The sequence below is a fragment of the Coregonus clupeaformis genome, unplaced genomic scaffold, assembly GCF_020615455.1.
Source record: "Coregonus clupeaformis isolate EN_2021a unplaced genomic scaffold, ASM2061545v1 scaf1388, whole genome shotgun sequence".
Taxonomy (NCBI): domain Eukaryota; kingdom Metazoa; phylum Chordata; class Actinopteri; order Salmoniformes; family Salmonidae; genus Coregonus; species Coregonus clupeaformis.
Window position 1 is genome coordinate 44,539 of NW_025534842.1, and position 27,115 is coordinate 71,653.

A 27,115-nucleotide genomic window follows, 5' to 3' on the forward strand; every position below is an offset into this window, starting at 1 on the left:
TAGTTCTGCAGGAATGGGGTTGGAGTTAAAACCTACAGGAGGGTAGCTCTCCAGGAACAGGGTTGGAGTTAAAACCTACAGGACGGTAGCTGTCCAGGAACAGGGTTGGAGTTAAAACCTACAGGACGGTAGCTGTCCAGGAACAGGGTTGGAGTTAAAACCTACAGGACGGTAGCTGTCCAGGAACAGGGTTGGAGTTAAAACCTACAGGACGGTAGCTGTCCAGGAACAGGGTTGGAGTTAAAACCTTCAGGAGGGTAGCTCGCCAGGAACAGGGTTGGAGAGCCGGCTTGATTGTAACGGCAGAATAAACAATAAAAAGACCTAAAGGAGGTTGACAGTATTCAGACCCCTTGACTTTTTCGGAAAGTATTCAGACCCCTTGACTTTTTCCACATTTTGTTCCGTTACAGCCTTATTCTAAAATTGATTGAATTTTCCTCATCAATCTACACACAATACCCCATAATGACAAAGCAAAAATACGTTTTTAGAAAGTTTTGCTAATGTATAAAAAAAAAAACGGAAATATCACATTTACATAAGTATTCAGACTCAGTATTTTGTTGAAGCACCTTTGGCAGCGATTATAGCCTCGAGTCTTCTTGGGTATGACGCTACAAGCTTGGCACACCTGTATTTGGGGAGTTTCTCCCATTCTTCTTTGCAGATCCTCTCAAGCTCTGTCAGGTTGGATGGGGAGCAGCGCTGCACAGCTATTTTCAGGTCTCTCCAGAGATGTTAGATCGGGTTCAAGTCCTGGTGAACCGTCGCTCCAGTCTGAGGTCCTGAGCGCTCTGGAGCAGGTTTTCATCAAGGATCTCTCTGTACTTTGCTCCGTTCATCTTCCCTCGATCCTGACTAGTCTCCCAGTCCCTGCCGCTCAAAAACCTTCCCACAGCATGATGCTGCCACCACCATGCTTCACCGTAGGGATGGTGCCAGGTTTCCTCCAGACGTGACGCATGGCATTCAGGCCAAACAGTTCAATCTTGGTTTCATCAGGCCAGAGAATCTCGTTTCTCATGGTCTGAGAGTCCTTTAGGTGCCTGGCTTTTGGCAAACTCCAAGCAGGCTGTCATATGCCTTTTACTGAGAAGTGGCTTCCGTCTGGCCACTCTACCATAAAGGCCTAAATGGAGGATTGCTGCAGAGATGGTTATCTTTCTGGAAGGTTCTCCCATCTCCACAGAGGAACTCTGGAGCTCTGTCAGAGTGACCATCAGGTTCTTCGTCACCTCCCTGACCAAGGCCCTTCTCCCCGATTGCTCAGTTTGGCCGGGCGGCCAGCTCTAGGAAGAGTCTTGGTGGTTCCAAACTTCTTCCATTTAAGAATGATGGAGGCCACTGTGTTCTTGGGGATCTTCAATGCTGCAGACATTTTTTGGTACTCTTCCCCAGATCTGGGCCTCGACACAATCCTGTCTCAGAGCTCTACGGACAATTCCTTTGACCTCATGGCTTGGTTTTTGCTCTGACATGCACTGTCAAAAGTGGGACCTTATGTAGACTGGTATGTGCCTTTCCAAATCATGTCCAATCAATTGAATTTACCACAGGTGGACTCCAATCAAGTTGTAGAAACATCAAGGATGATCAATGGAAACAGGATGCACCTGAGCTCAATTTCGAGTCGCATTGCAAAGGGTTGGAATACTTTATTTTTAATAAATTTGCAAAAGAAATCTAAAAACCTGTTTTCGCTTTGTCATTATGGGGTATTGTGTGTAGATTGAGGGAAACATTTTTTTAAAATCAATTTTAGAATAAGGCTGTAACGTAACAAAATGTGGAAAAAGGGAAGGGGTCTGAATATTTTCCGAATGCACTGTATATGACAGACAGTAAATATATAAAGTTCACATCTATTATAACTATCATGAAACAGTTTGACTTGTTCTATAGGCAAGAGGTACCAAGAAAAAGATAACTTGTTGTTATGTTATCTATCTGTTGCTGCCTCAGATAAGATAGACAACATAACAACAAGCTATCTGTTGCTGCCTCAGAGAAGATAGACAGCATAACAACAAGCTATCTGTTGCTGCCTCAGATAAGATAGACAGCATAACAACAAGCTATCTGTTGCTGCCTCAGATAAGATAGACAACATAACAACAAGCTATCTGTTGCTGCCTCAGAGAAGATAGACAACATAACAACAAGCTATCTTCTCTGAGGCAGCAACAGATAGACAACATAACAACAAGCTATCTTCTCTGAGGCAGCAACCGATAGACAGCATAACAACAAGCTATCTTCTCTGAGGCAGCAACAGATAGACAACATAACAACAAGCTATCTTCTCTGAGGCAGCAACCGATAGACAGCATAACAACAAGCTATCTGTTGCTGCCTCAGATAAGATAGACAGCATAACAACAAGCTATCTGTTGCTGCCTCAGATAAGATAGACAGCATAACAACAAGCTATCTGTTGCTGCCTCAGATAAGATAGACAGCATAACAACAAGCTATCTGTTGCTGCCTCAGATAAGATAGCTTGTTATGTTATCTACAGGTAACTGCCAAAATAAAGGAAACACTTGAGTAAATGAGGGATACAAAGTGTATTGAAAGCAGGTGCTTCCACACAGGTGCGGTTCCTGAGTTAATTAAGCAATTATGCAATTAACATCCCATCATGCTTAGGGTCATGTGTAAAAATGCTGGGCAGGCTGTTATTTTGGCCAATATTGTAGCTATCATGGCTATGCCCCCATAGGATGACAATGCCCCCGTCACTGAATGGTTTGATGAGCATGACAATGATGTAAACCATATGCCATGGCCGTCTCAGTCAACGCATCTCAACACTTATGGGTGATTCTGGAGTGGCGCCTGAGACAGCAATTTCCACCACTATCAACAAAACACCAAATGATAGAAGTTCTCGTTTAATAATGGTGTCACATCCCTCCAATAGAGTTCCAGACACTTCTACAATCTATGCCAAGGTGCATTGAAGCTATTCTGGCTCATGGTGAGCCAACGCCCTATTAAGACACTTATTGTTGGTGTTTCCTTTATTTTGGCAGTTACCGGTATATCATAACTTTGTAAGAAAAGTGCTCTTTCAGAAGAGCAAGCAGCATGAGAAAACAAGGAGGAAAAGACAACAGGAGAAAACAAGGAGGAAAAGAACACAGGAGAAAACAAGGAGGAAAAGAAAACAGGAGAAAACAATGAGGAAAAGACAACAGGAGAAAACAAGGAGTCAAAGAAAACAGGAGAAAACAAGGAGTCAAAGAAAACAGGAGAAAACAAGGACGAAAAGAAAACAGGAGAAAACAAGGAGCCAAAGAAAACAGGAGAAAACAAGGAGGAAAAGAAAACAGGAGAAAACAAGGAGGAAAAGACAACAGGAGAAAACAAGGAGGAAAAGACAACAGGAGAAAACAAGGAGGAAAAGACAACAGGAGAAAACAAGGAGGAAAAGACAACAGGAGAAAACAATGAGAAAAAGAACACAGGAGAATACAAGGAGTCAAAGAAAACAAGGAGGAAAAGAAAACAGGAGAAAGCAAGGAGGAAAAGAAAACAGGAGAAAACAAGGAGACAAAGAAAACAGGAGAATACAAGGAGACAAAGAAAACAGGTGAAAACAAGGAGGAAAAGAACACAGGAGAAAACAAGGAGGAAAAGAACACAGGAGAAAACAAGGAGACAAAGAAAACAGGAGAAAACAAGGAGACAAAGAAAACAGGAGAAAACAAGGAGGAAAAGAAAACAGGAGAAAACAAGGAGATACAGAAAACAGGAGAAAACAAGGAGATACAGAAAACAGGAGAAAACAAGGAGTCAAAGAAAACAAGGAAGAAAAGAAAACAGGAGAAAGCAAGGAGGAAAAGAAAACAGGAGAAAACAAGGAAAAGAAAACAGGAGAAAACAAGGAGGAAAAGACAACAGGAGAAAACAAGGAGGAAAAGAACACAGGAGAAAACAAGGAGTCACAGAAAACAGGAGAAAACAAGGAGAAAAGAAAACAGGAGAATACAAGGAGACAAAGAAAACAGGAGAATACAAGGAGACAAAGAAAACAGGTGAAAACAAGGAGGAAAAGAAAACAGGAGAAAACAAGGAGGAAAAGAAAACAGGAGAAAACAAGGAGGAAAAGAAAACAGGAGAAAACAAGGAGACACAGAAAACAGGAGAAAACAAGGAGACACAGAAAACAAGGAGAAAAGAAAACAGGAGAAAATAAGGAGACAAAGAAAACAGGAGAAAACAATGAGACAAAGAAAACAGGAGTAACAAGGAGACAAATAAAACAGGAGAAAACAAGGAGGAAAAGAAAACAGGAGAAAACAAGGAGACAAGGAAAACAGGAGAAAACAAGGAGGAAAAGAAAACAGGATAAAACAATGCTGCATTGACTGTGCTTTGCTTGAGGAGCCTGATGCCTGTTGTTTTTGCAGTAACATGTTTTTTTATATATATATCTGTTGCTGCCTCAAAGAAGTCGGGTGGGCCTGGCCAATCTACAGCGCGTTATGAGCATCCCTCCTTCCCTGCATCACTCTTCCCAACAAATCAATTATAATTGTGTCAGTATCAAGAGGATTGTCTTTTGAATTGTATGACAATAGAATGTGTCAGTCAAGACTCCCTTCTCTTTGTTCTTAGAGAAAGGAGGCCATCGTGTCATCTTGCCTATATGCCTCTATCCTGTCAAAACAGAGTACTGTTATTCCCAGGCTTGTCTGTTTGCTTATGAATACAGATTGATACATCCGGAGACCTTAACAATGGAGTAATTAAATGATGATTAGGAGGAGTCATGTGTTTTGCTTGACGTCTACATTGCTACAGGAATTTAAAAAATGCATTTTAAAGATTAACTTTGAGCTTTTGACTGTTGGCTCTTGCAAACAATGACAACCCACTCCCTACTAATTAAGTCACTTACATAACTGTTGATAATGACAGTTACTCATATATTCAGTGGCCCATGTGGGAATCAAACCTATAACCCTGATATTTCCAGCACCATGCTCTTAAGATACTAAGGGCCAGAATATAATGTTTTTCTTTCAAGTTCAAGTTTTTATTACACTCATATAGCGGTCAATACAAACTGAAATCCATGAGCGTACAACATATCAGAAAAAACTATTTTAAAAGAGTTCAGTCAGGATGGGAGCTGAAGGATGGATTGTTTCTCTGGAAGTTGAAGCAGTTCAGATGGTATCAAGAGCAGAAGAAGCGTTGATGGTCTCGGAGGAAGCCAGTCAGTCGGCGTCAGAGAGACGGTGAGGTCCGCAGCCTTAGCAACCGACCTCGCACGTTCTCCGTCCTCCGGCTTTGCAGAAGATTAGCTAGAAAGCCACTCCTCTCCACTAACACCGTGTAGCACCCACTTGGGTGATGCTACTCAAAAGCAGCCACTAAGGCGCTGGAAGCGCAGCACACAATGTTCAAGGTCAGAATAGCTTATCACACTTCAGTTGCCGCTTCTATGAGCCATTGCAGTCCTCTCTCTTCGCTCCCCCTCAAGCCGTTGTCATGGAAATCCAAACAAACAGTCCTGTAGAAAGCCTGCTCGCTAGCTAGTTTAACTAGCTAACTGATGTCGATAGCCTGCTCGCTAGCTAGTTTAACTAGCTAACTGATGTAGATAGCCTGCTCGCTAGCTAGTTTAACCAGCTAACTGATTTGGATCATCAAAATGACCGGATTATCGTCAAAATGTAAATTCATTAAAAAAACAATGTCAATGGAAACAATTCCATTAAAAAACAACAACACTTAAAACACCTAATGATTACAAATATTTATAAAATTAACAGGAGTGATCAGGCTCTGGCTGCCATTACAAAATGTTTTATTTAAAAAACTCTACACTGACCCATGCCATTGGTTCCTTCATAGACATAGAATTACTAGAACAGGAAAAAACCCTCAGACGATAGCAATTAGACAATACACTCATGGGTGCACTCAATATGGTCGCCGGTCCACCCATCACAGATATTGACTTGACTGGGAATGTCCGTTCTAGTAATTCTATTTCTTTGGTGTCATTGTCTAGAGATCACTAGGAGAGGTCATCCAGAGAGCATAGTCAATTCTCAGAGCCTCCATAAGAGAAGAACACTAATCTGGACAATACAGTGGACACACTGGCAGCATCCCAAATGGAACCCTATTGCCTATTTAATGCATTACTTTTGACCAGAGTCCATAGGGCCCTGGTCAAAAGTAGTGCATTAAATAGGGAATAGGAGTGCCATTTGGGACTCAGAAAACTGTTCACACATCAACAGGATTTAGCTAGACTTATCAATGGCCGACATGAAAACATCAGATCTGCCTTTATAAAGATGCTTCTCTGTTAGATCTACTCATGTGTCTTTGTGAGCCTGTAGACTACAGCAGTGTGAATCCCTCAGACCACAGCTAGGCTTCTATCTGTCTGTGGTCTTCATCCTGCTAAGCTTTCCTTTCTCCCATCAGAGCCCAGAGCTTTATCCCCAAATGGCAGTTGGACAAGCAACAATCTCCATTTATTAAGTCAAGTGGTCTTTCCTGCTCAGTTCCCTGAACAGAATGTCATTCCCTCAGATAGTAAATTGAGAGCAACCTGTCGGGCTGTATCACCGCCTGGTACGGCAACTGCACCGCCCGCAATCGCAGGGGCTCTCCAGAGGGTGGTGCGGTCTGCCGAACGCATTACTGGGGGCAAACTACCCGCCCTCCAAGACACCTACAGCACCCGATGTCACAGGAAGGCCAAAAAGATCATCAAGGAGATCAACCACCCGAGCCACTGCCTGTTCACCCCGCTATCATCTAGAAGGCGGAGACAGTACAGGTGCATCAAAGCTGGGACCGGAGACTGGGACCGATGTTTTTCATCGGCAGGGACTGGAAAACTGGTCAGAATTTAAGGAATGATTGATGGCGCTAAATACAGGGAAATTCTTGAGAGAAACCTGTTTCAGTCTTCCAGAGATTTGAGACTGGGACGGAGGTTCACCTTCCAGCAGGACAATGACCCTAAGCATACTGCTAAAGCAACACTCAAGTGGTTTAAGGGGAAACATTTAAATGTCTTGGAGTGGCCTAGTCAAACCTCAGACCTTAATCCAATAGAGAATCTGTGGTATGACTTAAAGATTGCTGTACACCAGCAGAACCCAACCAACTTGAAGGAGCTGGAGCCGTTTTGCCTTGAAGAATGGGCAAAAATCCCTGTGGCTAGATGTGCCAAGCTTATACAGACATACCCCAAGAGACTTCCAGCTGTGATTGCTGCAAAAGGTGGTTCTACAAAGTATTGACTTTTGGGGGGTGAATAGTTATGCACGCTCAAATGTTCTGTTTCACAAGAAAAAAATATGTTGCGTCTTCAAAGTGGTAGGCATGTTGTGTAAATCAAATGATATAAACCCCCCCAAAAATCCACTTTCATTCCAGGTTGTATGGCAACAAAATAGGAAAAATGCCAAGGGGGGTGAATATTTTCGCAAGCCACTGTATTGAGGCTAGTGGAGGGCCAGGTGAGTATCAGGGAGTCAGTTAAAGGTCTGTAACATATTGAGGCTAGTGGAGGGCCAGGTGAGGATCAGGGAGTCAGTTAAAGGTCTGTAACATAATGAGGCTAGTGGAGGGACAGGTGAGGATCAGGGAGTCAGTTAAAGGTCTGTAACATATTGAGGCTATAAAGATGAGAAGTGGAGAGACAGGTGAGGATGAGGGAGTAATATCTTTCACATGTAATTACGGCCAAGCACCTCAAACCCCCTCGCTCTTAGGCTAGACCCAGGTTCAAATACTATTTGAAATCTTGTCAAATACCAAATCTGTGCTTGATTGATCTTGCCTCTTGCAACGGAACCATTAGAAATGTCTCAAAACTGCTAATCTGGAACTCCAGGCAGGCTAAAGCAATTGCTCAAAGTAATTGACAGATTTCAAATAGTATTTGAACCCAGGTCTGTTCTCACACCCAGAATTCAATTTCACTGCTAACCTATTAGGATTATGGTAACTAAAACTCCCATATGTAATAGGATAGTCTGATTTATTTGATCTATTCATCGATTTGAATCAGTGTTTTTAAATCCCCCTTAGATTTAATTGATTTATGTTATATTGCTAGAGTCCAGTGTCAATTGATGTCCTATGGATGTGATAGGAAAAACACACGTTTGTGCATCATTATAATTCTCATCAGACTTAATGCCTAGGTTGTTTTCTTTTACTAAACGGCAATGTATAGCCTAGTGCAGTGTATAGACTAGTGCAGTGTATAGCCTAGTGCAGTGTATAGCCTAGTGCAGTTTATAGCCTAGTGCAGTGTATAGACTAGTGCAGTGTATAGACTAGTGCAGTGTATAGACTAGTGCAGTGTATAGACTAGTGCAGTGTATAGACTAGTGCAGTGTATAGACTAGTGCAGTGTATAGCCTAGTGCAGTGTATAGCCTAGTGCAGTGTATAGACTAGTGCAGTGTATAGCCTAGTGCAGTGTATAGCTTAGTGCAGTGTATAGACTAGTGCAGTGTATAGCCTAGTGCAGTGTATAGCCTAGTGCAGTGTATAGACTAGTGCAGTGTATAGACTAGTGCAGTGTATAGACTAGTGCAGTGTATAGCCTAGTGCAGTGTATAGCCTAGTGCAGTGTATAGACTAGTGCAGTGTATAGCCTAGTGCAGTGTATAGCTTAGTGCAGTGTATAGCCTAGTGCAGTGTATAGACTAGTGCAGTGTATAGACTAGTGCAGTGTATAGCCTAGTGCAGTGTATAGCTTAGTGCAGTGTATAGCCTAGTGCAGTGTATAGACTAGTGCAGTGTATAGACTAGTGCAGTGTATAGACTAGTGCAGTGTATAGACTAGTGCAGTGTATAGACTAGTGCAGTGTATAGCCTAGTGCAGTGTATAGCCTAGTGCAGTGTATAGACTAGTGCAGTGTATAGCCTAGTGCAGTGTATAGCTTAGTGCAGTGTATAGCCTAGTGCAGTGTATAGACTAGTGCAGTGTATAGCCTAGTGCAGTGTATAGCTTAGTGCAGTGTATAGCCTAGTGCAGTGTATAGACTAGTGCAGTGTATAGACTAGTGCAGTGTATAGACTAGTGCAGTGTATAGCCTAGTGCAGTGTATAGACTAGTGCAGTGTATAGCCTAGTGCAGTGTATAGACTAGTGCAGTGTATAGCTTAGAGCAGTGTATAGACTAGTGCAGTGTATAGACTAGTGCAGTGTATAGCTTAGAGCAGTGTATAGACTAGTGCAGTGTATAGCCTAGTGTAATGTATAGCACTGTCTTCTTCTTCACACATTCAGTAGGGTAGTAAATTACATGTGATATGCATTTATGACAGTTATTAGTACCTGTATCAAAGCCTTAGATTCTAGAACCCCATTTATAAAAGTTCATAGTACCTGTATAAAAGCCTTAGATTCTAGAACCTCATTTATGACAGTTCATAGTACCTGTATAAAAGCATTAGATTCTAGAACCTCATTTTTGACAGTTCATTGTACCTGTATAAAAGCATTAGATTCGAGAACCTCATTTATGACAGTTCATTGTACCTGTATAAAAGCCTTAGATTCGAGAACCTCATTTATGACAGTTCATTGTACCTGTATAAAAGCCTTAGATTCTAGAACCTCATTTATGACAGTTCATAGTACCTGTATAAAAGCCTTAGATTCTAGAACCTCATTTATAACAGTTCATTGTACCTGTATAAAAGCCTTGATTCGAGAACCTCATTTATGACAGTTCGTAGTACCCGTATAAAAGCCTTAGATTCGAGAACCTCATTTATGACAGTTCATTGTACCTGTATAAAAGCCTTAGATTCGAGAACCTCATTTATGACAGTTCATAGTACCTGTATAAAAGCCTTAGATTCTAGAACCTCATTTATAACAGTTCATTGTACCTGTATAAAAGCCTTAGATTCGAGAATCTCATTTATGACAGTTCATTGTACCTGTATAAAATACTTAGATTCGAGAACCTCATTTATGACAGTTCATTGTACCTGTATAAAAACCTTAGATTCTAGAACCTCATTTATGACAGTTCATAGTACCTGTATAAAAGCATTAGATTCTAGAACCTCATTTATGACAGTTCATAGTACCTGTATAAAAGCCTTAGATTCTAGAACCTCATTTATAACAGTTCATAGTACCTGTATAAAAGCCTTAGATTCTAGAACCTCATTTATAACAGTTCATAGTACCTGTATAAAAGCCTTAGATTCTAGAACCTCATTTATGACAGTTCATTGTACCTGTATAAAAGCCTTAGATTCTGGAACCTCATTTATGACAGTTCATAGTACCTGTATAAAAGCCTTAGATTCTAGAACCTCATTTATAACAGTTCATAGTACCTGTATAAAAGCAGGGGGGGGGACCTGATCCTACAACATCACTCCTACTCTGAGAAGCTTTGTGAATACAGGCCCTAATGTGTTCTTCAAAAGCCTTCCCCTGAAGTATTTTCTATGGAGCAGAAGAGGATGTGCTCATTGAAGCAGTCTGTCTCCCAATCCAGACTGGAGGGTTACTCTCTTCTGGTCTGGCTCAGTTGATTGAGTTCAGCTGCACTTGCTCCCCAAATCCCGCCCTGACACACACAAACACCCTGGCATGCAGTGTAATGCTTTATAATTACCTCACACAGTATTAAAACCGAGTAGAGGATTAAATAATAATTCAATTAACACACCGTCTGGTTGTGAGTCCATGGAGATGGGATGTGCAGACTGACTGACTCTGACATTTCTCTAGCAGAGTTCTGGTGAGGTAGACTGGGGAGGATACTTCATGGAATACATCTCACCATTCACACACTAATTACTCTTGGAGTGGAGCGGTTTTCATCAGACCTGGGTTAAAATACTATTTGAAATCATTCCAGATACTTTATCTGGGCTTGATTGAGCTTGCCTGGCGCAATGGAACCAATAGAATAGTTGCAAATATACAAATCCCACCCATCTGGCATTCCAGGCCGGCTAAAGCAAACGCTACTATTATTTGAAAGATTTCTAATAGTATTTGAGGTGATCCCAGGTCTGCTGGGGAGTGTACTTCAAGGAATAGATTTCACCCTTTGAACACATATCAGTCTAAGAATTGAGAAGTTCTAATTATTCATTACAACTGACTGGTGAGAAAGGCTCACATACACACACACACCCGCTCTCTCTCTCTTCCTTATTTGACTTGAACAGACCAGACATGTTGCACTTTCTTTCAATTATTTAATTAAACATCACTTTCCTTCCTTCCTGGCCCTTTTTATTTATAACATCACATTTGGTATGACCATTGGAGATTTCTCAGAAAGCTTCACTCACGCACAATTTTCACAAACATTTTCAGGGTCCAGATTAGTAGAGCACTTCCGTGGTCAATTTTGTTGTTGTTGTTGAACCTTTCTGTTGCTATAAAAGCAGAGAGAGAGAAAGAGAGAGAGTGTGTGTGAGAGTTCAGGAGACTGGAGAGAGGCTCTCTTTGTTGTCTTCACATACTTTCAGAAACGGAAGGAGAGTAGAGTACTGAAAGATGTCCAGGACCAGAGTACTGTAAGATGTCCAGGACTAGAGTACTTTTTGATGGAGGAGAGAATAATTCAAATAGGAAGAAATAAAATGGAAAAAAACATGAATGCCTGAAATAGTGTCCTTGTTAGTACTGTGGGAAAGACTGTGGTCCAATGTAGATGTACTTGGCTGTGTGTGTTTATGTGTTTGAATGAAAGCTACCATACGTAATGCATCATGTAAGAGAAGCCAGCCAGCGCTCACTCTCCCCCTCTCTCACCTCCCCTCACACACACACACACACACACACACTCCCCTCACCTCTGCGTCTTTACTGAAGGTTGAATTACCTGATGCTCACAAGTGGCCCGTGTTCCTCCTCTAGTCTAGGAATGGTAACAGTGCTCTCTACACACACACACAGTAGAGGTGTATTTCAAGGGGAAGTGGGTCAGGGGTGTTACACAGTCATTTGTTTAGGCAGACCGCTGTAGAGAGCCATCTGTGGAGGCGGAGACTCTGAGCCCTGTAATTCAGCAGGGCAGCTGGGGAGCTGCAGATGGCCGAAATGGTGGTGGAGGAATAACCAGGGGAAGAGGTGGTTGTGGAGAAAGAGAGGAGTAAGAGGGGGAAGAGGAGGGGGGATATATGAAAGAGGGAGGAGAGAGGGAAGGTGGTGCAGGACACAGAGGGGGAAGGTGGTGCAGGACAAAGAGAGGGAAGGTGGTGCAGGACACAGAGGGGGGAAGGTGGTGCAGGACACAGAGGGGGGAAGGTGGTGCAGGACACAGAGGGGGGAAGGTGGTGCAGGACACAGAGGGGGGAAGGTGGTGCAGGACACAGAGGGGGGAAGGTGGTGCAGGACACAGAGGGGAAGGTGGTGCAGGACACAGAGGGGAAAGTGGTGCAGGACACAGAGGGGGAAGGTGGTGCAGGACACAGAGGGGGAAGGTGGTGCAGGACACAGAGGGGGAAGGTGGTGCAGGACACAGAGAGGGGGAAGGTGGTGCAGGACACAGAGGGGGAAGGTGGTGCAGGTCAGAGAGGGGGAAGGTGGTGCAGGACACAGAGGGGGAAGGTGGTGCAGGACACAGAGGGGGAAGGTGGTGCAGGACACAGAGGGGGGAAGGTGGTGCAGGACACAGAGGGGGAAGGTGGTGCAGGACACAGAGGGGGAAGGAGAAGGGAGAGACAGGGTGGCCGGGGTGCGTTCCTATCGTCTAAGTTAGTCCCTCAGTGTATACTGACATTAGAAATGCCTGTATTGGGCCTCCTGAGTGGCGCAGCGGTCTAAGGCACAGCAACGCAGTGCTAGAGGCGTCACTACAGACCCGGGATCCATCTCAGGCTGTGCCGCAGCCGGCCGCGACCGGGAGACCCATGAAGCGGAGCACAATTGGCCCAGCGTCGTCCGGGTTAGGGGAGGGTTTGGCCGGCCGGGATGTCCTTGTCCCATTGCGCTCTAGCGACTCCTTGTGGCGGATAGTTGTACGGTGTTTCCTCCGACACATTGGTGCAGCTGGCTTCCGGGTTAAGCAAGAAGCAGTGCGGCTTGGCAGGGTCGTGTTTCGGATGGCTCTCAACAGCTTTTGATTGTCGATAGCTAGGCCTAGTACCTGGTTCTGACTGTCTGTCTGGTGGCCAACCTGCCTATACTGATAGATAGACCGAGTGCACGGTTCTGACTGTCTGTCTGGTGGCCAACCTGCCTATACTGATAGATAGGCCTAGTACATGGTTCTGACTGTCTGTCTGGTGGCTGACCTGCCTATACTGATAGATAGGCCTAGTACATGGTTCTGACTGTCTACCTGGTGGCCAACCTGCCTATACTGATAGATAGGCCTAGTACATGGTTCTGACTGTCTGTCTGGTGGCTGACCTGCCTATACTGATAGATAGGCCTAGTACATGGTTCTGACTGTCTGTCTGGTGGCTGACCTGCCTATACTGATAGATAGGCCTAGTACATGGTTCTGACTGTCTACCTGGTGGCCAACCTGCCTATACTGATAGATAGGCCTAGTACATGGTTCTGACTGTCTGTCTGGTGGCTGACCTGCCTATACTGATAGATAGGCCTAGTACATGGTTCTGACTGTCTGTCTGGTGGCTGACCTGCCTATACTGATAGATAGGCCTAGTACATGGTTCTGACTGTCTGTCTGGTGGCCAACCTGCCTATACTGATAGATAGGCCTAGTACATGGTTCTGACTGTCTGTCTGGTGGCCAACCTGCCTATACTGATAGATAGGCCTAGTACATGGTTCTGACTGTCTGTCTGGTGGATGACCTGCCTATACTGATAGATAGGCCTAGTACATGGTTCTGACTGTCTGTCTGGTGGCCAACCTGCCTATACTGATAGATAGGCCTAGTACATGGTTCTGACTGTCTGCCTGGTGGCCAACCTGCCTATACTGATAGATAGGCCTAGTACATGGTTCTGACTGTCTGTCTGGTGGCTGACCTGCCTATACTGATAGATAGGCCTAGTACATGGTTCTGACTGTCTGTCTGGTGGATGACCTGCCTATACTGATAGATAGGCCTAGTACATGGTTCTGACTGTCTGTCTGGTGGCTGACCTGCCTATACTGATAGATAGGCCTAGTACATGGTTCTGACTGTCTGTCTGGTGGCTGACCTGCCTATACTGATAGATAGGCCTAGTACATGGTTCTGACTGTCTGTCTGGTGGCTGACCTGCCTATACTGATAGATAGGCCTAGTACATGGTTCTGACTGTCTACCTGGTGGCCAACCTGCCTATACTGATAGATAGGCCTAGTACATGGTTCTGACTGTCTGTCTGGTGGCTGACCTGCCTATACTGTGCCCCTCCCTTCTCCCTCGCTAGCTCGTTATGAAAGATGTGAGTGTTTGGGTTCTCGGAAGTACGGCAACTAATCAGTCTCCTCCGTTCAAAAAATACTGTATCTTAGGAGTAGATTCCTAGCGGAATCGAATCTTGACTCTCAGAAATGGGAGTCGACGTGCAAGGTGTCGAGGAATCAATGATTTGGGAGTCTACTTGATTAATAGGTCGTTAACAGTTGGAAAAATGGCAGAAAAGGGTTGTAGTTTAAACGTTAAGAAATGTTTTCCATTTGTCATATCCCTAATTAGAAACAATAATAGGGGACGTTTTGGTTGAAACCATAACCCGATGGAGTCAGCCCAGTGTCTGTCAGACTGTCAGTACCCAGCCACTACCAGGACTCCATGCCTGGTCTGAGATCATTGAGATAGGAGCAGCTCAGCATGCCTGGGCCCTTATTCACAAAGTGTCTGAGAGGAGGAGTGCTGATCTGGGATCAGTTTAGTCTTTAAATCATAATGAATAAAGAGGGGGACCTGATCCTAGATCAGTGTGAAGCAGCAGTATGACGTAACAGTGTGACAGCTCAGCAGGGCCAGGTCACAATACCCCAGATGGCTCCATAACTTAGCCAGCCAACACAACACGTCTCCTATCTCTACCATAGCCAGACAACACAACACGTCTCCTATCTCTACCATAGCCAGACAACACAACACGTATCCTATCTCTCTACCATAGCCAGACAACACAACACGTCTCCTATCTCTACCATAGCCAGACAACACAACACGTATCCTATCTCTCTACCATAGCCAGACAACACAACACATCTCCTATCTCTACCATAGCCAGCCAACACAACACATATCCTATCTCTCTACCATAGCCAGACAACACAACACGTCTCCTATCTCTACCATAGCCAGACAACACAACACATCTCCTATCTCTACCATAGCCAGACAACACAACACGTATCCTATCTCTCTACCATAGCCAGCCAACACAACACGTCTCCTATCTCTACCATAGCCAGACAACACAACACATCTCCTATCTCTACCATAGCCAGACAACACAACACGTATCCTATCTCTACCATAGCCAGACAACACAACACGTATCCTATCTCTACCATAGCCAGACAACACAACACGTATCCTATCTCTCTACCATAGCCAGCCAACACAACACGTGTCCTATCTCTCTACCATAGCCAGACAACACAACACATCTCCTATCTCTACCATAGCCAGCCAACACAACACATCTCCTATCTCTACCATAGCCAGACAACACAACACATCTCCTATCTCTACCATAGCCAGACAACACAACACGTATCCTATCTCTACCATAGCCAGACAACACAACACGTATCCTATCTCTACCATAGCCAGACAACACAACACGTATCCTATCTCTCTACCATAGCCAGCCAACACAACACGTGTCCTATCTCTCTACCATAGCCAGACAACACAACACATCTCCTATCTCTACCATAGCCAGACAACACAACACATCTCCTATCTCTACCATAGCCAGACAACACAACACATCTCCTATCTCTACCATAGCCAGACAACACAACACATCTCCTATCTCTCTACCATAGCCAGACAACACAACACGTCTCCTATCTCTACCATAGCCAGACAACACAACACGTCTCCTATCTCTACCATAGCCAGACAACACAACACATCTCCTATCTCTACCATAGCCAGCCAACACAACACATCTCCTATCTCTACCATAGCCAGACAACACAACACATCTCATATCTCTCTACCATAGCCAGCCAACACAACACATCTCCTATCTCTACCATAGCCAGACAACACAACACATCTCATATCTCTACCATAGCCAGACAACACAACACATCTCATATCTCTACCATAGCCAGCCAACACAACACATCTCCTATCTCTACCATAGCCAGCCAACACAACACATCTCCTATCTCTACCAAGCCAGACAACACAACACATCTCCTATCTCTACCATAGCCAGACAACACAACACGTCTCCTATCTCTCTACCATAGCCAGACAACACAACACGTCTCCTATCTCTACCATAGCCAGACAACACAACACATCTCCTATCTCTACCATAGCCAGACAACACAACACGTCTCTATCTCTACCATAGCCAGACAATACAACATGTCTCCCTATCTCTACCATAGCCAGACAACACAACACATCTCCTTTCTCTCTACCATAGCCAGACAACACAACACATATCCTATCTCTCTACCATAGCCAGACAACACAACACGTCTCCTATCTCTCTACCATAGCCAGACAACACAACACATCTCCTATCTCTACCATAGCCAGACAACACAACACGTCTCCTATCTCTACCATAGCCAGACAACACAACACATCTCCTATCTCTCTACCATAGCCAGACAACACAACACATCTCCTATCTCTACCATAGCCAGCCAACACAACACATCTCCTATCTCTACCATAGCCAGACAACACAACACGTCTCCTATCTCTCTACCATAGCCAGACAACACAACACGTCTCCTATCTCTACCATAGCCAGACAACACAACACGTCTCCTATCTCTACCATAGCCAGACAACACAACACATCTCCTATCTCTCTACCATAGCCAGACAACACAACACATCTCCTATCTCTCTACCATAGCCAGCCAACACAACACATCTCCTATCTCTACCATAGCCAGACAACACAACACATCTCCTATCTCTACCATAGCCAGCCAACACAACACATCTCATATCTCTACCATAGCCAGACAACACAACACATCTCCTATCTCTCTACCATAGCCAGACAACACAACACGTCTCCTATCTCTCTACCATAGCCAGACAACACAACACATCTCCTATCTCTACCATAGCCAGACAACACAACACATCTCCTATCTCTACCATAGCCAGCCAACACAACACATCTCCTATCTCTACCATAGCCAGCCAACACAACACATCTCCTATCTCTACCATAGCCAGACAACACAACACATCTCCTATCTCTCTACCATAGCCAGACAACACAACACGTCTCCTATCTCTCTACCATAGCCAGACAACACAACACATCTCCTATCTCTACCATAGCCAGACAACACAACACATCTCCCTATCTCTACCATAGCCAGCCAACACAACACATCTCCTATCTCTACCATAGCCAGCCAACACAACACATCTCCTATCTCTCTACCATAGCCAGACAACACAACACGTCTCCTATCTCTACCATAGCCAGACAACACAACACATCTCCTATCTCTACCATAGCCAGACAACACAACACATCTCATATCTCTCTACCATAGCCAGACAACACAACACATCTCCTATCTCTACCATAGCCAGACAACACAACACGTATCCTATCTCTACCATAGCCAGACAACACAACACATCGCCTATCTCTACCATAGCCAGACAACACAACATGTCTCCTATCTCTCTACCATAGCCAGACAACACAACACGTCTCCTATCTCTACCATAGCCAGACAACACAACACATCTCCTATCTCTACCATAGCCAGACAACACAACATGTCTCCTATCTCTCTACTATAGCCAGACAACACAACACGTCTCCTATCTCTACCATAGCCAGACAAACAACACATCTCCTATCTCTACCATAGCCAGCCAACACAACACATCTCCCTATCTCTACCATAGCCAGACAACACAACATGTCTCCTATCTCTCTACCATAGCCAGACAACACAACACGTCTCCTATCTCTACCATAGCCAGACAACACAACACATCTCCTATCTCTACCATAGCCAGACAACACAACATGTCTCCTATCTCTCTACCATAGCCAGACAACACAACACGTCTCCTATCTCTACCATAGCCAGCCAACACAACACATCTCCTATCTCTACCATAGCCAGCCAACACAACACATCTCCTATCTCTACCATAGCCAGACAACACAACATGTCTCCTATCTCTCTACCATAGCCAGACAACACAACACGTCTCCTATCTCTACCATAGCCAGACAACACAACACATCTCCTATCTCTACCATAGCCAGACAACACAACACATCTCCTATCTCTCTACCATAGCCAGACAACACAACACGTCTCCTATCTCTACCATAGCCAGACAACACAACACGTCTTCTACTTATTTTACCAAGGTCTCTTTCACAAGGGATCCCTTCAAACACATAATTTACAACATACAATATAATATAAATATATACAGATTACAACTAGAACACAGCCAACATAGCCAGACAACACTCTCCATCTCCATGTCATCCTGACTGTCTCTACCAACGTCAGTGGGGGTCATCCTGACTGTCTCTACCAACGTCAGTGGGGTCATCCTGACTGTCTCTACCAACGTCGGTGGGGTCATCCTGACTGTCTCTACCAACGTCAGTGGGGTCATCCTGACTGTCTCTACCAACGTCAGTGGGGTCATCCTGACTGTCTCTACCAACGTCAGTGGGGTCATCCTGACTGTCTCTACCAACGTCAGTGGGGAAATCTAGGGCCTCTCTGATGGTGAAGGACATGTTTTATAGCTAGAGAGCAGAGATTATTATGTATATAGAGAGATTAGGTAGTTTTCTCGCTTAAATAATTATTGTCCTTGCTAGGTTAATTGATTGACACATTTTCTGACTGTTTTTTAAATGGTTGAATAATAATAACATTATCAATTGTTGACTAAAGTCAAGAAGATGAATGCACAGTATTTCTTTATGGATATTGCTATAGGAAAGCATATCACATATCCGTGGTGGTAGATGGCCTCCCTCAGGTAAATAGGCTGTATTATCACCACACAAAAATAATTGGGCCAGTTACATAAGTGACAAGCTTCCATGATCAATGGGAAGTGTGAGAATCAAACTGATTAAGTAAAGTGAGCTTCACTTTCAAAGGTTGACCATTATAATTCCCTCCAGTGTTTGGCTGTCTACACACACACACACACACACACACACACACACACACACACACACACACACACACACACACACACACACACACACACAGGGATGACGATGTGTTTACGGTCCAGATAACAGCACTTGCTATTTACCCAATAAATCATATCCAAGGAGACACACCAATACTAACTGCTACAATACAATCCTTCACACGTAGCTAACTGCTAAAGTACAATACTTTACACATAGCTAACTGCTACAATACAATACTTTACACGTAGCTAACTGCTACAATACAATACTTTACACGTAGCTAACTGCTAAAGTACAATACTTTACACGTAGCTAACTGCTACAATACAATACTTTTACACGTAGCTAACTGCTACAATACAATACTTTACACGTAGCTAACTGCTAAAGTACAATACTTCACACCTAGCTAACTGCTGCAATACAATATTTCACATTTAGCTAACTGCTAGAATACAAGACTTCACATTTAGCTAACTGCTACAATACAAGACTTCACACATAGCTAACTGCTACATTACAAGACTTCACACATAGCTAACTGCTACAATACAAGACTTCAGACGTAGCTAACTGTTACAATACAATACTTCACACGTAGCTAACTGCTACAATACAATACTTCACACGTAACTAACTGCTACAATACAATACTTCACACATAGCTAACTGCTACAATACAAGACTTCATACGTAGCTAACTGCTACAATACAAGACTTAACACGTAGCTAACTCCTACAATACAAGACTTCAAACGTAGCTAACTGCTACAATACAAGACTTCACACGTAGCTAACTTCTACAATACAATACTTCACACGTAGCTAACTGCTACAATACAAGACTTCACGCACGTAGCTAACTGCTACAATACAAGACTTCACACGTAGCTAACTGCTACAATACAATACTTCACACGTAGCTAACTGCTAAAGTACAATACGTTACACATAGCTAACTGCTACAATACAATACTTTACACGTAGCTAACTGCTACAATACAATACTTTACACGTAGCTAACTGCTAAAGTGTACAATACTTTACACGTAGCTAACTGATACAATACAATACTTTTACACGTAGCTAACTGCTACAATACAATACTTTACACGTAGCTAACTGCTAAAGTACAATACTTCACACCTAGCTAACTGCTGCAATACAATATTTCACATTTAGCTAACTGCTAGAATACAAGACTTCACATTTAGCTAACTGCTACAATACAAGACTTCACACATAGCTAACTGCTACATTACAAGACTTCACACATAGCTAACTGCTACAATACAATACTTCACATGTAGCTAACTGTTACAATACAATACTTCACACGTAGCTAACTGCTGCAATACAATACTTCACACGTAACTAACTGCTACAATACAATACTTCACACGTAGCTAACTGCTACAATACAAGACTTCATACGTAGCTAGCTGCTACAATACAATACGTAACACGTAGCTAACTCCTACAATACAATACTTCAAACGTAGCTAACTGCTACAATACAAGACTTCACACGTAGCTAACTGCTACAATACAATACTTTACACGTAGCTAACTGCTAAAATACAATACTTTACACGTAGCTAACTGCTAAAGTACAATACTTTACACATAGCTAACTGCTACAATACAATCCTTCACACGTAGCTAACTGCTACAATACAATACTTTACACGTAGCTAACTGCTAAAGTACAATACTTTACACGTAGCTAACTGCTACAATACAATACTTTTACACGTAGCTAACTGCTACAATACAATACTTTTACACGTAGCTAACTGCTACAATACAATACTTTACACGTAGCTAACTGCTAAAGTACAATACTTCACACCTAGCTAACTGCTGCAATACAATATTTCACATTTAGCTAACTGCTAGAATACAAGACTTCACATTTAGCTAACTGCTACAATACAAGACTTCACACATAGCTAACTGCTACAATACAAGACTTCACACATAGCTAACTGCTACAATACAAGACTTCACGCGTAGCTAACTGCTACATTACAAGACTTCACACATAGCTAACTGCTACAATACAAGACTTCACACATAGCTACCTGCTACAATACAAGACTTAACATGTAGCTAACTGCTACAATACAAGACATCACACGTAGCTAACTGCTACAATACAATACTTCACACGTAACTAACTTCTACAATACAATACTTCACACGTAGCTAACTGCTACAATACAAGACTTCACACGTAGCTAACTGCAACAATACAAGACTTCACACGTAGCTAACTGCTACAATACAATACTTCACACGTAGCTAACTGCTACAATACAAGACTTCACACGTAGCTAACTGCTACAATACAAGACTTCACACGTAGCTAACTGCTACAATACAATACTTCACACGTAGCTAACTGCTACAATACAAGACCTCAAACGTATCTAACTGCAACAATACAAGACTTCACACGTAGCTAACTTCTACAATACAATACTTCACACGTAGCTAACTGCTACAATACAAGACTTCACACGTAGCTAACTGCAACAATACAAGACTTCACACGTAGCTAACTGCTACAATACAATACTTCACACGTAGCTAACTGCTACAATACAAGACTTCACACGTAGCTAACTGCTACAATACAATACTTCACACGTAGCTAACTGCTGCAATACAATACTTCACACGTAGCTAACTGCTACAATACAATACTTCACACGTAGCTAACTGCTACAATACAATACTTCACACTTAGCTAACTGCTACAATACAATACTTCACATATCTAACTGCTACAATACAATACTTCACACGTAACTAACTGCTACAATACAAGACTTCACACGTAGCTAACTGCATCAATACAATACTTCACACGTAGCTAACTTCTACAATACAAGACTTCACACCTAGCTAACTGCTACCTACAATACAAGACTTCACACGTAGCTAACTGTTACAATACAAGACTTCACACATAGCTAACTGCTACAATACAAGACTTCACACGTAGCTAACTGTTACAATGCAGGCTAAGCCATCTTTAGTAGGCTCCAAGCACTGGTTTCTTAATTGTATTTTCTTTATTTTATGTCAGGGACTGAGCACAAAAAATATTGCACCATATTTAGCTAAATATCTCATTGCTATATTGCATCTCCAGCTTTAGAATGGACCTCAACACTTTCTCTCCAGATTTTGTTTTGGGTTAAATCACTGGTAAAGCCTGTGTCCAATCACATTGTTTGGACTCGTTCTTTAGTTCTACCCATTCCTCTGCCCAGCAGTATCTGTCCGTACAGCTCCTATTTATTTATTACATCACAACTCCTTTGATTTCCTTCTTATCCATGTAAACTCCCTTCCTTTCCCTTCCTGGGAACGGCTCAACGGGTAAGACTGGGGATTCACCAAACTCTGACAGAATAGGAAGCCTCCAAAGCCTAAGGGCAGTCGACCGCCAATCTCCTCTTTCCTCCCCCTCTTCCTCCTCCTCCTCCTCCTCTCCATTTAGAGCTGAATAGAGCAACTGACTGGCCACTCTCTAGTGAATAGAGTGCCATTTGAGACACACCCTCAGCCTGTCATGGACACCTCAGCCCTCCAGCCCTGCAGACAAGTCAATTACACAGTTTACCCACTTCTTTTCAAATGGGCTTTTTTCTTGTCTTTCTTTTTTGTTGCACTGTGGTGACTGGAGAGCGGCTTAGCTATTACCCAGGATTCTCCTTGTCTGCACACACACACACACATAACAACCTTATTTATAGCTGTAGGGACAGTCTAAGATGGTTTGCATGGTTGGTTTGGGGTGTGCCTTAGAAAGGATTTCTGTGACAACTTGGATTTCTTTCCTTAGCACACGCTTTGAAGTCACCTTAAATCTCCTAGCCAGATTCTAGTGCAACACTGTATATGATAGTTCATGGTCAAACTGTTTCTCTATCGTTTTGGCTAAAATTTTGATTTTCTTCCTTACAGTTCAGTAATTATTTTATTTTTTTCAATTCTAAAGAAAACAGCAGCAGTTGCTGGCATGCCCATCCAGTCCCTCACCTCTGTCTTTAAACATATTATTTAGATATATATCTAAGCCTACAGTACATTAACTGTGTTTGTTGCTAAGATTCTGTCAACTGTGACTAAAACATCCTATATTAGGTAGATACCTACAGTACATATGAGATGTGTTGTTGCTAAGATACAAGCCTGCAGAACATATGAGATGTGCTGTTGCTAAGATGCAAGCCTGCAGTACATATGAGATGTGTTGTTGCTAAGATACAAGCCTGCAGTACATATGAGGGCGGCAGGTAGCTTAGTGGTTAAGAGCGTTGTGCCAGTAACCTAAAGGTCGCTGGTTCTAATCCCCGAGCCGACTAGGTGAAAAATCTGTCGATGTGCCCTTGAGCAAGGCACTTAACCCTAATTGCTCATGTAAATCGCTCTGGATTAGAGCGTCTGCTAAATGACTAAAATGTAAATGGAAATATGAGATGTGTTGTTGCTAAGATACAAGCCTGCGGTACATACAGTACCAGTCAAATGTTTGGACACACCTACTCATTCCAGGGTTTTTTCTTTATTTTTACTATTTTCTACAAAAAGTGTTAAACAAATATTTTACATTGCGATTCTTCAAAGTAGCCATCCTTTGCCTTGATGACAGCTTTTTTGCACACTCTTGGCACTCTCTCAACCGGCTTCACCTGGAATGCTTTTCCAACAGTCTTGAAGCAGTTCCCACATATGCTGAGCACTTGTTGGCTGCTTTTCCTTCACTCTGTGGTCCAACTCATCCCAAACCATCACAATTGGTTTGAGTTCGGGGCATTGTGGAGGCCAGGTCATCTGATGCAGCACTCCATCACGCTCCTTCTTGGTAAAATAGCCCTTACTCAGCCTGGAGTGTTGGGTCATTGTCCTGTTGAAGAACTAATGATAGTCCCACTAAGCCCAAACCAGATGGGATGGCATATCACTGCAGAATGCTGTGGTAGCCATGCTGGTTAAGTGTGCCTTGATTTCTAAATAAATCACAGACAGTGTCACCAGCAAAGCACCCCTACACCATAACACCTCCTCCTCCATGCTTTACGGTGGGAAATACACATGCGGAGATCATCCGTTCACCCACACCGTGTCTCACAAAGCCACGACGGTTGGAACCAAAAATGTGGAGACCAAAGGACAAATTTCCACCGGTCTAATGTCCATGTTTCTTGGACCAAGCAAGTATCTTCTTGTTGTTGGTGTCCTTTAGTAGTGGTTTCTTTGCAGCAATTCGACCATGAAGGCCTGATTCACACAGTCTCCTCTGAATAGTTGATGTTGAGATGTGTCTGTTACTTGAACTCTGTGAAGCATTTATTTGGGCTGCAATTTCTGAGGCTGGTATCTCTAATTAACTTATCCTCTGCAGCAGAGGTAACTCTGGGTCTTCTATTCCTGTGGCGGTCCTCATGAGAGCCAATTTCATCATAGCACTCAATGGTTTTTGCGACTGCACTTGAATAAACTTGCAAAGTTCTTGAAATGTTCCATATTGACTGACCTTCATGTCTTAAAGTAATGAAGAACTGTTGTTTCTATTTGCTTATTTCAGCTGTTCTTGCCATAATATGGACTTGGTCTTTTACCAAATAGGGCTATCTTCTGTATACCCCCCCTACCTTGTCACAACACAACAGATGGGCTCCTGAGTGGCGCAGTGGACTAAGGCACTGCATCTCAGTGCTTGAGGCGTCACTACAGACCCCTGGTTCGATTCCAGGCTGTATCACAACCGGCCGTGATTGGGAGTCCCATAGGGCAGCGCACAATTGGCCCAGCATCGTCCGGGTTTGGCCAGTGTAGGCCGTCATTGTAAATAAGAATTTGTTCTTAACTGACTTGCCTAGTTAAATCAAGGTTAAATTAATTAAGAAATTAAAAATGCATTAAGAAGGAAAGAAATTCCACAAATTAACTTTTAAGAAGGCACACCTGTTAATTGAAATGCATTCCAGGTGACTACCTCATGAAGCCGGTTGAGAGAATGCCAAGAGTGTGCAAAGCTGTCATCAAGGCAAAGGGTGGCTATTTGAAGAATCTCAAATTTAAAATATATTTTGATTTGTTTAACACTTTCTTGGTTACTACATGATTCCATATGAGTTATTTCATAGTGTTGATGTCTTCACTATTGTTTTACAATGTAGAATATTTTAAAAATAAAGAAAAACCCTTGAATGAGTAGGTGTTTCCAAACTTTGACTGGTACTGTATGACATAAAAACACCATGTATTACGTATAGGTCTGCAGTACATTATGACATATGAGTTGTGTTTATGGCTAAGATTCTGTCAACTGTGACTTCACCTGGGAGGTTATCCAAGGTTCAGCCCTATCCACAGTGACAGTGACATAGCTTTCTACTTTACCAGAAGAGTTGTTGTCTTTTTCAGTTACCGTGACACAGTTAGCCCGAGGCTGGGTTCCTCTACGGCGTTAACAGCCCCTCTAAGGCACAGAAGTCAGGACAGGGGCACTTAAAGTTCCATTCTGGGATTTGAAAAACAAAAAAAGGGTAGCCATTCACATTTACATTTTAGTCATTTAGCAGACGCTCTTATCCAGAGCGACTTACAGGAGCAATTAGGGTTAAGTGCCTTGCTCAAGGGCACATCGACAGATTTTTCACCTAGTCGCTCGGGATTAGAACCAGCGACCTTTCGGTTACTGGCACTACGCTCTTAACCACTAAGCTACCTGCCGCCCCCCTGTAGCCCTGCCACTTGTTTTGGTATACAGCTGAGGGATGGGGCTAGGGAAATGTAACCCTCGCAAATGCAAGGGGAATTCCTACGTTTTATTTTTTTAAGAATCAATGGGTACATATCAAGAATTGGAATGACCATTGAACAGATTTTCAGATCCCAGATTGTAGCCTTAAGTGAGGACAGGGCCATCGTTAGTTTACACAGTTGCACAGCAAGTGCTCTGCTTGGGTAATAAGACTGCATGCAAGTGATTGCTTTGTCACACTTAATCGTACATACACTGCCACTCTGCGTTTCTTATTAAGGTTCATTGACCGTTGAAACTGATACGAACCCATTCCAACCCACCCTATTGGTTCTTACATCAATGTTTCTTCAACATGAAAACCAAAACCTACATGTGAATACCTCCATATTCCCACTTCATGGAATACATTGCTACATACTGTAGTGAGGAACTCTTTCATTTTAAGTAAACTCATAACTAGAATATTAACATTGATTAAAAGCAAAGATATTGAAATATATTAATGCCCCCCCCCAGAAATCAATTTACAGGGTCCAATCACTCTGCTTCATCTTAACCTCGCAGTAACACTTGATGTGAAACGTACTTAAACCTGTTCTATCTGCCTCGCCTTGGATTGAGAATATCGCTCGTGGACACAGGGTTGTTAGTTGGTTGTTACTTTGCCAGTGCTCCAACCCCTCACACACTGACTCATACATAAGAAGGTAGTCTAAAATAAATGCATTAGGATGTTAGATTCACACCGGTTTCTGGTCTTACTTTCCTTTTGGTGTTACTTTGCTTTCTAAATCATAAGAAGGTAGTCTGAACCCTACAACCATTACATTTACATTACATTTTAGAATAGCAATCTCAATGACAACCATTAGGATGTCAATTTCTGATCTTTTTTTTTGTCTTTTGGTCTGACTGGTCTTTTTAGTGCATTTGGTTTATAATGGCTCCTACTTACATCCCATTAACTGTTACATTATCATCATGATTCAAACAGATGCTGCAGTGCCTGT

The 27,115-nt window shown here is 42.9% G+C and overlaps 1 protein-coding gene across 1 annotated transcript in view; it reads left to right on the forward strand.

Annotated features, from left to right (window-relative positions):
* The window catches only part of LOC123486968 (lysosomal cobalamin transport escort protein LMBD1-like), a 62,862-nt gene that overhangs the window by 32,784 nt on the left and 2,963 nt on the right, over positions 1-27,115 (forward strand). The window lies entirely within an intron of this gene.